At 39.3% G+C, this 15,751-nt stretch overlaps 15 non-coding genes across 15 annotated transcripts; all 15 read right to left on the bottom strand.

Annotated features, from left to right (window-relative positions):
* Positions 1–26: 26 nt before the first annotated feature.
* trnal-uaa (transfer RNA leucine (anticodon UAA)) lies at positions 27–109 on the bottom strand. The gene has a single exon. It is a non-coding gene; the product is annotated as a tRNA-Leu (tRNA).
* A 1,454-nt stretch (positions 110–1,563) lies between these two features.
* On the bottom strand, positions 1,564–1,646 carry trnal-uaa (transfer RNA leucine (anticodon UAA)). Its single transcript has one exon. It is a non-coding gene; the product is annotated as a tRNA-Leu (tRNA).
* Positions 1,647–2,278: 632 nt separating this feature from the next.
* trnal-uaa (transfer RNA leucine (anticodon UAA)) lies at positions 2,279–2,361 on the bottom strand. Its single transcript has one exon. It is a non-coding gene; the product is annotated as a tRNA-Leu (tRNA).
* Positions 2,362–3,086: 725 nt separating this feature from the next.
* trnal-uaa (transfer RNA leucine (anticodon UAA)) lies at positions 3,087–3,169 on the bottom strand. The gene has a single exon. It is a non-coding gene; the product is annotated as a tRNA-Leu (tRNA).
* A 1,438-nt stretch (positions 3,170–4,607) lies between these two features.
* Positions 4,608–4,690, bottom strand: trnal-uaa (transfer RNA leucine (anticodon UAA)). The gene has a single exon. It is a non-coding gene; the product is annotated as a tRNA-Leu (tRNA).
* Positions 4,691–5,325: 635 nt separating this feature from the next.
* On the bottom strand, positions 5,326–5,408 carry trnal-uaa (transfer RNA leucine (anticodon UAA)). The gene has a single exon. It is a non-coding gene; the product is annotated as a tRNA-Leu (tRNA).
* Positions 5,409–6,132: 724 nt separating this feature from the next.
* trnal-uaa (transfer RNA leucine (anticodon UAA)) lies at positions 6,133–6,215 on the bottom strand. Its single transcript has one exon. It is a non-coding gene; the product is annotated as a tRNA-Leu (tRNA).
* Positions 6,216–6,851: 636 nt separating this feature from the next.
* trnal-uaa (transfer RNA leucine (anticodon UAA)) lies at positions 6,852–6,934 on the bottom strand. Its single transcript has one exon. It is a non-coding gene; the product is annotated as a tRNA-Leu (tRNA).
* Positions 6,935–7,658: 724 nt separating this feature from the next.
* trnal-uaa (transfer RNA leucine (anticodon UAA)) lies at positions 7,659–7,741 on the bottom strand. The gene has a single exon. It is a non-coding gene; the product is annotated as a tRNA-Leu (tRNA).
* Positions 7,742–9,188: 1,447 nt separating this feature from the next.
* On the bottom strand, positions 9,189–9,271 carry trnal-uaa (transfer RNA leucine (anticodon UAA)). The gene has a single exon. It is a non-coding gene; the product is annotated as a tRNA-Leu (tRNA).
* A 631-nt stretch (positions 9,272–9,902) lies between these two features.
* Positions 9,903–9,985, bottom strand: trnal-uaa (transfer RNA leucine (anticodon UAA)). Its single transcript has one exon. It is a non-coding gene; the product is annotated as a tRNA-Leu (tRNA).
* A 724-nt stretch (positions 9,986–10,709) lies between these two features.
* Positions 10,710–10,792, bottom strand: trnal-uaa (transfer RNA leucine (anticodon UAA)). Its single transcript has one exon. It is a non-coding gene; the product is annotated as a tRNA-Leu (tRNA).
* Positions 10,793–12,231: 1,439 nt separating this feature from the next.
* On the bottom strand, positions 12,232–12,314 carry trnal-uaa (transfer RNA leucine (anticodon UAA)). The gene has a single exon. It is a non-coding gene; the product is annotated as a tRNA-Leu (tRNA).
* Positions 12,315–12,953: 639 nt separating this feature from the next.
* Positions 12,954–13,036, bottom strand: trnal-uaa (transfer RNA leucine (anticodon UAA)). The gene has a single exon. It is a non-coding gene; the product is annotated as a tRNA-Leu (tRNA).
* Positions 13,037–13,761: 725 nt separating this feature from the next.
* Positions 13,762–13,844, bottom strand: trnal-uaa (transfer RNA leucine (anticodon UAA)). The gene has a single exon. It is a non-coding gene; the product is annotated as a tRNA-Leu (tRNA).
* Between the last annotated feature and the right edge of the window lie 1,907 nt (positions 13,845–15,751).

The following is a 15,751-nucleotide window of genomic DNA, read 5'->3' as shown; positions in this document are numbered from 1 at the left end:
CTCTCAATTTAACATACTAAAGCTTCTACCAGGAGTGGGGTTCGAACCCACGAGGACATTTGTCCATTGGATCTTAAGTCCAACGCCTTAACCACTCGGCCATCCTGGTCTGTTTCACCGAGGGTTACTAGCTGGCTGAGCCAGAAGGCTTTTGTGTGAAGTCTTCCCATGATCCTACAACAGTCTGGATGGATGGATGATTTTACTAATGATATGTTGTTTAGGTTTGAGTTTTCTCATCTTTCTTCAAATGTGTATCAATCGAAGATCAATGGAAGGGAAAATTAAGTGTTCTTAAGTAGGATCGCCACATTGTATCTGACTGATCTGGACAAAGAGTTTTTTTTTTGGTGTAGAATAAAACTGTGATATTCCTTTGACAACATTACCTATACCTTAAACAATACTATTTTGCAGAATATGGATTAAATCAGTCAGAGTCTAAACCTTGTGTACTAACCCCAGTTTTGAGCATTGTAAAGCTTCTACCAGAAGTGGGGTTTAAACCCATGTGGGCTTTAGTCCATTAACGCTTTAACCATTCAGTCACCCTGGTCTCAAACAGCATTTATATGGTTGCCTTTCAAACACAGAGCAATGGAAAGGAAAACAATGAATCATTTTGCGTCCTTAACTAGGATTGCCACATTCTATCTGACTGATCTGGACAAAGTAATATCTCTCATACAGTAGTCCAAATATTTGTTGTTACTAGACATTGCTGTCTAATATCTCAATTTAACATACTAAAGGTTCTTTCAGGAGTGGGGTTCGAACTCACAAGGACGTTTGTCCATTGGATCTTAAGTCCAACGCCTTAACCACTCGGCCATCCTGGTACATCACTGGATATGGATATGGCCATCTTTGAAATGTAGATCAATGGAAGGGAAACTCATTAACCAATAAGTGTGCTTAATTAGGATTGCCACATACTATCTGACTCTTCTGGTCAAAGCTGTATTTTGGAGTGGAGTAAAACTGCGTGGTGTTCCTTTGACAACATTACCTACACCTTCAACACTACTTTTTTGCAGAATCTGGATTATATCAAGTCTGAGGATAAACTGTATGTACTAACCCCAGTTTTGAACATAGTAAAGCTTCTACCAGGAGTGGTTCAAAGCCATGTGGACATTTGTCCATCAGTTCCTTAACCACTCAGCCACCCTGGTCTCAGACAGCATCTAATATTGTCTCTCAAACGCAAAACAATAGAAAGGAAAAAAATTCATCTTAAATTGTCCTAGGATCACCACATTCTAGCTAACAGATCTGGACAAAGTAATGTGGCTTTTCTGAATGGAGTAAAAGCATTTGATGTTCCTTTGACAAACCACTTTTGTTCACAATCTTGATTGTCATATCTGAGAATACTGTAAATCTTACACTAACTCTAGTTTTGAACTATGGAGCCGCGCACATGACATGCAGGAAAAAATAGCAGGGTAAATCATGTGCACGCTTCAGCAAATGAAGGGAATGACTTAGTAAAGCTTGTGAACGAATTACTTTTTTCTGCATGTCATGTGCAGGGCTCAGTATTAAATAGTCTAAAGTGTCTACCATGAGTGGGGTTTGAACCCACGAGGACATTTGTCCATTGGATCTTAAGTCCAACGCCTTAACCACTCGGCCATCCTGGTCTGTTTCGAGGAAGGTTACCAGCTGGCTGAGCCAAAAAGCTTTTGTGTGAAGCCTTCCCTCGATCCTACAACAGTCTGGATGGATGGATGATTTTACTAATGATGTTTAGGTTTGAGTTTTCTCATCTTTCTTCAAATGTGTATCAATGGAAGGGAAAATTAAGTGTTCTTAAGTAGGATCACCACATTGTATCTGACTGATCTGGACAAAGTGTTTTTTTTTGGTGTGGAATAAAACTGTGTGATGTTCCTCTGACAACATTACCTATACCTTAAACAATACTATTTTGCAGAATCTGGATTAAATAAGTTTGAGTCTAAACCTTATGTACTAACCCCAGTTTTGAGCATTGTAAAGCTTCTACCAGAAGTGGGGTTTGAACCCATGTGGGCTTTAGTCCATTAACACCTTAACCACTCAGTCGCCCTGGTCTCAAACAGCATTTATATAGTTGCCTTTCAAACACAGAACAATGGAAAGGAAAACAATGAATCATTTTGTGTCCTTAACTAGGATTTCCACATTCTATCTGACTGATCTGGACAAAGTAATATCTCTCATACAGTAGTCCAAATATTTGTTGTTACTAGACATTGCTGTCTAATCTCTCAATTTAACATACTAAAGCTTCTACCAGGAGTGGGGTTCGAACCCACGAGGACATTTGTCCATTGGATCTTAAGTCCAACGCCTTAACCACTCGGCCATCCTGGTACATCAATGGATATGGATATGGCCATCTTTGAAATGTAGATCAATGGAAGGGAAACTCATTAACCAATAAGTGTGCTTAATTAGGATTGCCACATACTATCTGACTGGTCTGGTCAAAGCTGTATTTTGGAGTGGAGTAAAACTGCGTGGTGTTCCTTTGACAACATTACCTACACCTTCAACACTACTTTTTTGCAGAATCTGGATTATATCAAGTCTGAGGATAAACTGTATGTACTAACCCCAGTTTTGAACATAGTAAAGCTTCTACCAGGAGTGGTTCAAAGCCATGTGGACATTTGTCCATCAGTGCCTTAACCACTCAGCCACCCTGGTCTCAGACAGCATCTAATATTGTCTCTCAAACGCAAAACAATAGAAAGGAAAAAAATTCATCTTAAATTGTCCTAGGATCACCACATTCTAGCTAACAGATCTGGACAAAGTAATGTGGCTTTTCTGAATGGAGTAAAAGCATTTGATGTTCCTTTGACAAACCACTTTTGTTCACAATCTTGATTGTCATATCTGAGAATACTGTAAATCTTACACTAACTCTAGTTTTGAACTATGGAGCCGCGCACATGACATGCAGGAAAAAATAGCAGGGTAAATCATGTGCACGCTTCAGCAAATGAAGAGAATGACTTAGTAAAGCTTGTGAACGAATTACTTTTTTTCTGCATGTCATGTGCAGGGCTCAGTATTAAATAGTCTAAAGTGTCTACCAGGAGTGGGGTTTGAACCCACGAGGACATTTGTCCATTGGATCTTAAGTCCAACGCCTTAACCACTCGGCCATCCTGGTCTGTTTCGAGGAAGGTTACCAGCTGGCTGAGCCAAAAAGCTTTTGTGTGAAGCCTTCCCGCGATCCTACAACAGTCTGGATGGATGGATGATTTTACTAATGATGTTTAGGTTTGAGTTTTCTCATCTTTCTTCAAATGTGTATCAATGGAAGGGAAAATTAAGTGTTCTTAAGTAGGATCGCCACATTGTATCTGACTGATCTGGACAAAGAGTTTTTTTTTTGGTGTAGAATAAAACTGTGATATTCCTTTGACAACATTACCTATACCTTAAACAATACTATTTTGCAGAATATGGATTAAATCAGTCAGAGTCTAAACCTTATGTACTAACCCCAGTTTTGAGCATTGTAAAGCTTCTACCAGAAGTGGGGTTTAAACCCATGTGGGCTTTAGTCCATTAACGCTTTAACCATTCAGTCACCCTGGTCTCAAACAGCATTTATATGGTTGCCTTTCAAACACAGAGCAATGGAAAGGAAAACAATGAATCATTTTGCGTCCTTAACTAGGATTGCCACATTCTATCTGACTGATCTGGACAAAGTAATATCTCTCATACAGTAGTCCAAATATTTGTTGTTACTAGACATTGCTGTCTAATTTCTCAATTTAACATACTAAAGCTTCTACCAGGAATGGGGTTCGAACTCACAAGGACATTTGTCCATTGGATCTTAAGTCCAACGCCTTAACCACTCGGCCATCCTGGTACATCAATGGATATGGATATGGCCATCTTTGAAATGTAGATCAATGGAAGGGAAACTCATTAACCAATAAGTGTGCTTAATTAGGATTGCCACATACTATCTGACTGGTCTGGTCAAAGCTGTATTTTGGAGTGGAGTAAAACTGCGTGGTGTTTCTTTGACAACATTACCTACACCTTCAACACTACTTTTTTGCAGAATCTGGATTATATCAAGTCTGAGGATAAACTGTATGTACTAACCCCAGTTTTGAACATAGTAAAGCTTCTACCAGGAGTGGTTCAAAGCCATGTGGACATTTGTCCATCAGTTCCTTAACCACTCAGCCACCCTGGTCTCAGACAGCATCTAATATTGTCTCTCAAACGCAAAACAATAGAAAGGAAAAAAATTCATCTTAAATTGTCCTAGGATCACCACATTCTAGCTAACAGATCTGGACAAAGTAATGTGGCTTTTCTGAATGGAGTAAAAGCATTTGATGTTCCTTTGACAAACCACTTTTGTTCACAATCTTGATTGTCATATCTGAGAATACTGTAAATCTTACACTAACTCTAGTTTTGAACTATGGAGCCGCGCACATGACATGCAGGAAAAAATAGCAGGGTAAATCATGTGCACGCTTCAGCAAATGAAGGGAATGACTTAGTAAAGCTTGTGAACGAATTACTTTTTTCTGCATGTCATGTGCAGGGCTCAGTATTAAATAGTCTAAAGTGTCTACCAGGAGTGGGGTTTGAACCCACGAGGACATTTGTCCATTGGATCTTAAGTCCAACGCCTTAACCACTCGGCCATCCTGGTCTGTTTCGAGGAAGGTTACCAGCTGGCTGATCCAAAAAGCTTTTGTGTGAAGCCTTCCCTCGATCCTACAACAGTCTGGATGGATGGATGATTTTACTAATGATGTTTAGGTTTGAGTTTTCTCATCTTTCTTCAAATGTGTATCAATGGAAGGGAAAATTAAGTGTTCTTAAGTAGGATCACCACATTGTATCTGACTGATCTGGACAAAGTGTTTTTTTTTTTTGGTGTGGAATAAAACTGTGTGATGTTCCTTTGACAACATTACCTATACCTTAAACAATACTATTTTGCAGAATCTGGATTAAATCAGTTTGAGTCTAAACCTTATGTACTAACCCCAGTTTTGAGCATTGTAAAGCTTCTACCAGAAGTGGGGTTTGAACCCATGTGGGCTTTAGTCCATTAACACCTTAACCACTCAGTCGCCCTGGTCTCAAACAGCATTTATATAGTTGCCTTTCAAACACAGAACAATGGAAAGGAAAACAATGAATCATTTTGTGTCCTTAACTAGGATTTCCACATTCTATCTGACTGATCTGGACAAAGTAATATCTCTCATACAGTAGTCCAAATATTTGTTGTTACTAGACATTGCTGTCTAATCTCTCAATTTAACATACTAAAGCTTCTACCAGGAGTGGGGTTCGAACCCACGAGGACATTTGTCCATTGGATCTTAAGTCCAACGCCTTAACCACTCGGCCATCCTGGTACATCAATGGATATGGATATGGCCATCTTTGAAATGTAGATCAATGGAAGGGAAACTCATTAACCAATAAGTGTGCTTAATTAGGATTGCCACATACTATCTGACTGGTCTGGTCAAAGCTGTATTTTGGAGTGGAGTAAAACTGCGTGGTGTTCCTTTGACAACATTACCTACACCTTCAACACTACTTTTTTGCAGAATCTGGATTATATCAAGTCTGAGGATAAACTGTATGTACTAACCCCAGTTTTGAACATAGTAAAGCTTCTACCAGGAGTGGTTCAAAGCCATGTGGACATTTGTCCATCAGTGCCTTAACCACTCAGCCACCCTGGTCTCAGACAGCATCTAATATTGTCTCTCAAACGCAAAACAATAGAAAGGAAAAAAATTCATCTTAAATTGTCCTAGGATCACCACATTCTAGCTAACAGATCTGGACAAAGTAATGTGGCTTTTCTGAATGGAGTAAAAGCATTTGATGTTCCTTTGACAAACCACTTTTGTTCACAATCTTGATTGTCATATCTGAGAATACTGTAAATCTTACACTAACTCTAGTTTTGAACTATGGAGCCGCGCACATGACATGCAGGAAAAAATAGCAGGGTAAATCATGTGCACGCTTCAGCAAATGAAGAGAATGACTTAGTAAAGCTTGTGAACGAATTACTTTTTTCTGCATGTCATGTGCAGGGCTCAGTATTAAATAGTCTAAAGTGTCTACCAGGAGTGGGGTTTGAACCCACGAGGACATTTGTCCATTGGATCTTAAGTCCAACGCCTTAACCACTCGGCCATCCTGGTCTGTTTCGAGGAAGGTTACCAGCTGGCTGAGCCAAAAAGCTTTTGTGTGAAGCCTTCCCGCGATCCTACAACAGTCTGGATGGATGGATGATTTTACTAATGATGTTTAGGTTTGAGTTTTCTCATCTTTCTTCAAATGTGTATCAATGGAAGGGAAAATTAAGTGTTCTTAAGTAGGATCACCACATTGTATCTGACTGATCTGGACAAAGTGTTTTTTTTTTTTTGGTGTGGAATAAAACTGTGTGATGTTCCTTTGACAACATTACCTATACCTTAAACAATACTATTTTGCAGAATCTGGATTAAATCAGTTTGAGTCTAAACCTCATGTACTAACCCCAGTTTTGAGCATTGTAAAGCTTCTACCAGAAGTGGGGTTTGAACCCATGTGGGCTTTAGTCCATTAACACCTTAACCACTCAGTCGCCCTGGTCTCAAACAGCATTTATATAGTTGCCTTTCAAACACAGAACAATGGAAAGGAAAACAATGAATCATTTTGTGTCCTTAACTAAGATTTCCACATTCTATCTGACTGATCTGGACAAAGTAATATCTCTCATACAGTAGTCCAAATATTTGTTGTTACTAGACATTGCTGTCTAATCTCTCAATTTAACATACTAAAGCTTCTACCAGGAGTGGGGTTCGAACCCACGAGGACATTTGTCCATTGGATCTTAAGTCCAACGCCTTAACCACTCGGCCATCCTGGTACATCAATGGCTATGGATATGGCCATCTTTGAAATGTAGATCAATGGAAGGGAAACTCATTAACCAATAAGTGTGCTTAATTAGGATTGCCACATACTATCTGACTGGTCTGGTCAAAGCTGTATTTTGGAGTGGAGTAAAACTGCGTGGTGTTCCTTTGACAACATTACCTACACCTTCAACACTACTTTTTTGCAGAATCTGGATTATATCAAGTCTGAGGATAAACTGTATGTACTAACCCCAGTTTTGAACATAGTAAAGCTTCTACCAGGAGTGGTTCAAAGCCATGTGGACATTTGTCCATCAGTGCCTTAACCACTCAGCCACCCTGGTCTCAGACAGCATCTAATATTGTCTCTCAAACGCAAAACAATAGAAAGGAAAAAAATTCATCTTAAATTGTCCTAGGATCACCACATTCTAGCTAACAGATCTGGACAAAGTAATGTGGCTTTTCTGAATGGAGTAAAAGCATTTGATGTTCCTTTGACAAACCACTTTTGTTCACAATCTTGATTGTCATATCTGAGAATACTGTAAATCTTACACTAACTCTAGTTTTGAACTATGGAGCCGCGCACATGACATGCAGGAAAAAATAGCAGGGTAAATCATGTGCACGCTTCAGCAAATGAAGAGAATGACTTAGTAAAGCTTGTGAACGAATTACTTTTTTCTGCATGTCATGTGCAGGGCTCAGTATTAAATAGTCTAAAGTGTCTACCAGGAGTGGGGTTTGAACCCACGAGGACATTTGTCCATTGGATCTTAAGTCCAACGCCTTAACCACTCGGCCATCCTGGTCTGTTTCGAGGAAGGTTACCAGCTGGCTGAGCCAAAAAGCTTTTGTGTGAAGCCTTCCCGCGATCCTACAACAGTCTGGATGGATGGATGATTTTACTAATGATGTTTAGGTTTGAGTTTTCTCATCTTTCTTCAAATGTGTATCAATGGAAGGGAAAATTAAGTGTTCTTAAGTAGGATCACCACATTGTATCTGACTGATCTGGACAAAGTGGTTTTTTTTTTTTTTGGTGTGGAATAAAACTGTGTGATGTTCCTTTGACAACATTACCTATACCTTAAACAATACTATTTTGCAGAATCTGGATTAAATCAGTTTGAGTCTAAACCTCATGTACTAACCCCAGTTTTGAGCATTGTAAAGCTTCTACCAGAAGTGGGGTTTGAACCCATGTGGGCTTTAGTCCATTAACACCTTAACCATTCAGTCACCCTGGTCTCAAACAGCATTTATATGGTTGCCTTTCAAACACAGAACAATGGAAAGGAAAACAATGAATCATTTTGTGTCCTTAACTAGGATTGCCACATTCTATCTGACTGATCTGGACAAAGTAATATCTCTCATACAGTAGTCCAAATATTTGTTGTTACTAGACATTGCTGTCTAATCTCTCAATTTAACATACTAAAGCTTCTACCAGGAGTGGGGTTCGAACTCACAAGGACATTTGTCCATTGGATCTTAAGTCCAACGCCTTAACCACTCGGCCATCCTGGTACATCAATGGATATGGATATGGCCATCTTTGAAATGTAGATCAATGGAAGGGAAACTCATTAACCAATAAGCGTGCTTAATTAGGATTGCCACATACTATCTGACTGGTCTGGTCAAAGCTGTATTTTGGAGTGGAGTAAAACTGCGTGGTGTTCCTTTGACAACATTACCTACACCTTCAACACTACTTTTTTGCAGAATCTGGATTATATCAAGTCTGAGGATAAACTGTATGTACTAACCCCAGTTTTGAACATAGTAAAGCTTCTACCAGGAGTGGTTCAAAGCCATGTGGACATTTGTCCATCAGTGCCTTAACCACTCAGCCACCCTGGTCTCAGACAGCATCTAATATTGTCTCTCAAACGCAAAACAATAGAAAGGAAAAAAAATTCATCTTAAATTGTCCTAGGATCACCACATTCTAGCTAACAGATCTGGACAAAGTAATGTGGCTTTTCTGAATGGAGTAAAAGCATTTGATGTTCCTTTGACAAACCACTTTTGTTCACAATCTTGATTGTCATATCTGAGAATACTGTAAATCTTACACTAACTCTAGTTTTGAACTATGGAGCCGCGCACATGACATGCAGGAAAAAATAGCAGGGTAAATCATGTGCACGCTTCAGCAAATGAAGAGAATGACTTAGTAAAGCTTGTGAACGAATTACTTTTTTTCTGCATGTCATGTGCAGGGCTCAGTATTAAATAGTCTAAAGTGTCTACCAGGAGTGGGGTTTGAACCCACGAGGACATTTGTCCATTGGATCTTAAGTCCAACGCCTTAACCACTCGGCCATCCTGGTCTGTTTCGAGGAAGGTTACCAGCTGGCTGAGCCAAAAAGCTTTTGTGTGAAGCCTTCCCGCGATCCTACAACAGTCTGGATGGATGGATGATTTTACTAATGATGTTTAGGTTTGAGTTTTCTCATCTTTCTTCAAATGTGTATCAATGGAAGGGAAAATTAAGTGTTCTTAAGTAGGATCGCCACATTGTATCTGACTGATCTGGACAAAGAGTTTTTTTTTTGGTGTAGAATAAAACTGTGATATTCCTTTGACAACATTACCTATACCTTAAACAATACTATTTTGCAGAATATGGATTAAATCAGTCAGAGTCTAAACCTTATGTACTAACCCCAGTTTTGAGCATTGTAAAGCTTCTACCAGAAGTGGGGTTTGAACCCATGTGGGCTTTAGTCCATTAACACCTTAACCACTCAGTCGCCCTGGTCTCAAACAGCATTTATATAGTTGCCTTTCAAACACAGAACAATGGAAAGGAAAACAATGAATCATTTTGTGTCCTTAACTAGGATTTCCACATTCTATCTGACTGATCTGGACAAAGTAATATCTCTCATACAGTAGTCCAAATATTTGTTGTTACTAGACATTGCTGTCTAATCTCTCAATTTATCATACTAAAGGTTCTACCAGGAGTGGGGTTCGAACCCACGAGGACATTTGTCCATTGGATCTTAAGTCCAACGCCTTAACCACTCGGCCATCCTGGTACATCAATGGATATGGATATGGCCATCTTTGAAATGTAGATCAATGGAAGGGAAACTCATTAACCAATAAGTGTGCTTAATTAGGATTGCAACATACTATCTGACTGGTCTCGTCAAAGCTGTATTTTGGAGTGGAGTAAAACTGCGTGGTGTTCCTTTGACAACATTACCTACACCTTCAACACTACTTTTTTGCAGAATCTGGATTATATCAAGTCTGAGGATAAACTGTATGTACTAACCCCAGTTTTGAACATAGTAAAGCTTCTACCAGGAGTGGTTCAAAGCCATGTGGACATTTGTCCATCAGTGCCTTAACCACTCAGCCACCCTGGTCTCAGACAGCATCTAATATTGTCTCTCAAACGCAAAACAATAGAAAGGAAAAAAATTCATCTTAAATTGTCCTAGGATCACCACATTCTAGCTAACAGATCTGGACAAAGTAATGTGGCTTTTCTGAATGGAGTAAAAGCATTTGATGTTCCTTTGACAAACCACTTTTGTTCACAATCTTGATTGTCATATCTGAGAATACTGTAAATCTTACACTAACTCTAGTTTTGAACTATGGAGCCGCGCACATGACATGCAGGAAAAAATAGCAGGGTAAATCATGTGCACGCTTCAGCAAATGAAGAGAATGACTTAGTAAAGCTTGTGAACGAATTACTTTTTTCTGCATGTCATGTGCAGGGCTCAGTATTAAATAGTCTAAAGTGTCTACCAGGAGTGGGGTTTGAACCCACGAGGACATTTGTCCATTGGATCTTAAGTCCAACGCCTTAACCACTCGGCCATCCTGGTCTGTTTCGAGGAAGGTTACCAGTTGGCTGAGCCAAAAAGCTTTTGTGTGAAGCCTTCCCGCGATCCTACAACAGTCTGGATGGATGGATGATTTTACTAATGATGTTTAGGTTTGAGTTTTCTCATCTTTCTTCAAATGTGTATCAATGGAAGGGAAAATTAAGTGTTCTTAAGTAGGATCGCCACATTGTATCTGACTGATCTGGACAAAGAGTTTTTTTTTTGGTGTAGAATAAAACTGTGATATTCCTTTGACAACATTACCTATACCTTAAACAATACTATTTTGCAGAATATGGATTAAATCAGTCAGAGTCTAAACCTTATGTACTAACCCCAGTTTTGAGCATTGTAAAGCTTCTACCAGAAGTGGGGTTTAAACCCATGTGGGCTTTAGTCCATTAACGCTTTAACCATTCAGTCACCCTGGTCTCAAACAGCATTTATATGGTTGCCTTTCAAACACAGAACAATGGAAAGGAAAACAATGAATCATTTTGCGTCCTTAACTAGGATTGCCACATTCTATCTGACTGATCTGGACAAAGTAATATCTCTCATACAGTAGTCCAAATATTTGTTGTTACTAGACATTGCTGTCTAATCTCTCAATTTAACATACTAAAGCTTCTACCAGGAGTGGGGTTCGAACTCACAAGGACATTTGTCCATTGGATCTTAAGTCCAACGCCTTAACCACTCGGCCATCCTGGTACATCAATGGATATGGATATGGCCATCTTTGAAATGTAGATCAATGGAAGGGAAACTCATTAACCAATAAGTGTGCTTAATTAGGATTGCCACATACTATCTGACTGGTCTGGTCAAAGCTGTATTTTGGAGTGGAGTAAAACTGCGTGGTGTTCCTTTGACAACATTACCTACACCTTCAACACTACTTTTTTGCAGAATCTGGATTATATCAAGTCTGAGGATAAACTGTATGTACTAACCCCAGTTTTGAACATAGTAAAGCTTCTACCAGGAGTGGTTCAAAGCCATGTGGACATTTGTCCATCAGTTCCTTAACCACTCAGCCACCCTGGTCTCAGACAGCATCTAATATTGTCTCTCAAACGCAAAACAATAGAAAGGAAAAAAATTCATCTTAAATTGTCCTAGGATCACCACATTCTAGCTAACAGATCTGGACAAAGTAATGTGGCTTTTCTGAATGGAGTAAAAGCATTTGATGTTCCTTTGACAAACCACTTTTGTTCACAATCTTGATTGTCATATCTGAGAATACTGTAAATCTTACACTAACTCTAGTTTTGAACTATGGAGCCGCGCACATGACATGCAGGAAAAAATAGCAGGGTAAATCATGTGCACGCTTCAGCAAATGAAGGGAATGACTTAGTAAAGCTTGTGAACGAATTACTTTTTTTCTGCATGTCATGTGCAGGGCTCAGTATTAAATAGTCTAAAGTGTCTACCAGGAGTGGGGTTTGAACCCACGAGGACATTTGTCCATTGGATCTTAAGTCCAACGCCTTAACCACTCGGCCATCCTGGTCTGTTTCGAGGAAGGTTACCAGCTGGCTGATCCAAAAAGCTTTTGTGTGAAGCCTTCCCTCGATCCTACAACAGTCTGGATGGATGGATGATTTTACTAATGATGTTTAGGTTTGAGTTTTCTCATCTTTCTTCAAATGTGTATCAATGGAAGGGAAAATTAAGTGTTCTTAAGTAGGATCACCACATTGTATCTGACTGATCTGGACAAAGTGGTTTTTTTTTTTTTTTGGTGTGGAATAAAACTGTGTGATGTTCCTTTGACAACATTACCTATACCTTAAACAATACTATTTTGCAGAATCTGGATTAAATCAGTTTGAGTCTAAACCTTATGTACTAACCCCAGTTTTGAGCATTGTAAAGCTTCTACCAGAAGTGGGGTTTGAACCCATGTGGGCTTTAGTCCATTAACACCTTAACCACTCAGTCGCCCTGGTCTCAAACAGCATTTATATAGTTGCCTTTCAAACACAGAACAATGGAAAGGAAAACAATGAATCATTTTGTGTCCTTAACTAGGATTTCCACATTCTATCTGACTGATCTGGACAAAGTAATATCTCTCATACAGTAGTCCAAATATTTGTTGTTACTAGACATTGCTGTCTAATCTCTCAATTTAACATACTAAAGCTTCTACCAGGAGTGGGGTTCGAACCCACGAGGACATTTGTCCATTGGATCTTAAGTCCAACGCCTTAACCACTCGGCCATCCTGGTACATCAATGGATATGGATATGGCCATCTTTGAAATGTAGATCAATGGAAGGGAAACTCATTAACCAATAAGTGTGCTTAATTAGGATTGCCACATACTATCTGACTGGTCTGGTCAAAGCTGTATTTTGGAGTGGAGTAAAACTGCGTGGTGTTCCTTTGACAACATTACCTACACCTTCAACACTACTTTTTTGCAGAATCTGGATTATATCAAGTCTGAGGATAAACTGTATGTACTAACCCCAGTTTTGAACATAGTAAAGCTTCTACCAGGAGTGGTTCAAAGCCATGTGGACATTTGTCCATCAGTGCCTTAACCACTCAGCCACCCTGGTCTCAGACAGCATCTAATATTGTCTCTCAAACGCAAAACAATAGAAAGGAAAAAAATTCATCTTAAATTGTCCTAGGATCACCACATTCTAGCTAACAGATCTGGACAAAGTAATGTGGCTTTTCTGAATGGAGTAAAAGCATTTGATGTTCCTTTGACAAACCACTTTTGTTCACAATCTTGATTGTCATATCTGAGAATACTGTAAATCTTACACTAACTCTAGTTTTGAACTATGGAGCCGCGCACATGACATGCAGGAAAAAATAGCAGGGTAAATCATGTGCACGCTTCAGCAAATGAAGAGAATGACTTAGTAAAGCTTGTGAACGAATTACTTTTTTTCTGCATGTCATGTGCAGGGCTGAGTATTAAATAGTCTAAAGTGTCTACCAGGAGTGGGGTTTGAACCCACGAAGACATTTGTCCATTGGATCTTAAGTCCAACGCCTTAACCACTCGGCCATCCTGGTCTGTTTCAAGGAAGGTTACCAGCTGGCTGAGCCAAAAAGCTTTTGTGTGAAGCCTTCCCGCGATCCTACAACAGTCTGGATGGATGGATGATTTTACTAATGATGTTTAGGTTTGAGTTTTCTCATCTTTCTTCAAATGTGTATCAATGGAAGGGAAAATTAAGTGTTCTTAAGTAGGATCACCACATTGTATCTGACTGATCTGGACAAAGTGGTTTTTTTTTTTTTTTGGTGTGGAATAAAACTGTGTGATGTTCCTTTGACAACATTACCTATACCTTAAACAATACTATTTTGCAGAATCTGGATTAAATCAGTTTGAGTCTAAACCTTATGTACTAACCCCAGTTTTGAGCATTGTAAAGCTTCTACCAGAAGTGGGGTTTGAACCCATGTGGGCTTTAGTCCATTAACACCTTAACCACTCAGTCGCCCTGGTCTCAAACAGCATTTATATAGTTGCCTTTCAAACACAGAACAATGGAAAGGAAAACAATTAATCATTTTGTGTGCTTAACTAGGATTGCCACATTCTATCTGACTACTCTGGACAAAGTAATACAGTATCCCTCATACAGTAGTCCAAATATTTGTTGTTACTACATTGCTGTCCAATCTCTTAGTTTAGTCTAATCTCTCAGTTTAGAGCATACTAAAGCTTCTACCAAGAGTGGGGTTCGAACCCACAAGGACATTTGCCCATTGGATCTTAAGTCCAACGCCTTAACCACTCGGCCATGGTACAACAATGGACTTTGATATGGCCATCTTTGAAATGTAGATCAATGGAAGGGAAACTCATTAACCAATAAGTGTGCTTAATTAGGATTGCCACATACTATCTGACTGGTCTGGTCAAAGCTGTAATCTGGAGTGGAGTAAAACTGCATGGTGTTCCTTTGACAATATTACCTACACCTTCAACATTACTGTTTTGCAGAATCTGGATTATATCAAGCCTGAGAATAAACTGTATGTACTAACCCCAGTTTTGAACATAGTAAAGCTTCTACCAGGAGTGGTTCGAACCCATGTGGACATTTGTCCATCAATGCCATAACCACTCAGCCACTCTGGTCTCAGACAGTACCTAATATTGTCTCTCAAACGCAAAACAATAGTAAGGAAAACAATTCATCATAAATTGTCCTAGGATCACCACATTCTAGCTAACTGATCTGGACAAAGTACTGTGGCTTTTCTGAATGGAGTAAAAGCATTTGATGTTACTTTGACAAACCACTTTTGTTCACAATCTGGAGTCATATCTGAGAATAAATCTTACATTAACTCTAGTTTTGAACTATGGAGCTGCACATGATATGCAGGAAAAAAATAGTTGGCTAAATTGTGCACACGCTTTACTAAGTCATTCCCTTGGTTTATAAATTGTGAAGACGATTTAGCAAATTGAGGGAATGAAATAGTAAATCGTGCGCATGATTTAGCCAATCAAGGGAATGACTTAGTAAAGCATGCGCACAATTTACTTTTTTTTTTCTGCATGTCATTTGCAGGGCTCAGTACTGAACAGTCTAAAGTGTCTACCAGGAGTGGGGTTCGAACCCACAAGGACATTTGCCCATTGAATATGAAGGTCAACGCCTTACCCACTCGGCCATCCTGGTCTGTTTCAAAGAAGGTTACTAGGTTTGAGCCTGGCTGAGCCTGAAGGCCTTTGTGTGATGTCTTCCCATGATCCTACAACAGTCTGGATGGATGGATGATTTTACTAATGATATGTTTTTTAGGTTTGAGTTTTCTAATCTTTCTTCAAATGTGTATCAATTGCAGATCAGTGGAAGGGAAAATTAAGTGTTCTTAAGTAGGATCGCCACATTGTATCTGACTGATCTGGACAAAGCGGATTTTTGGAGTGGAATAAAATTGTGTGATATTCCTTTGAC

Source organism: Chanodichthys erythropterus, chromosome 16, assembly GCF_024489055.1.
Source record: "Chanodichthys erythropterus isolate Z2021 chromosome 16, ASM2448905v1, whole genome shotgun sequence".
NCBI lineage: Eukaryota > Metazoa > Chordata > Actinopteri > Cypriniformes > Xenocyprididae > Chanodichthys > Chanodichthys erythropterus.
This window is presented reverse-complemented; position numbering and strand designations above follow the sequence as displayed.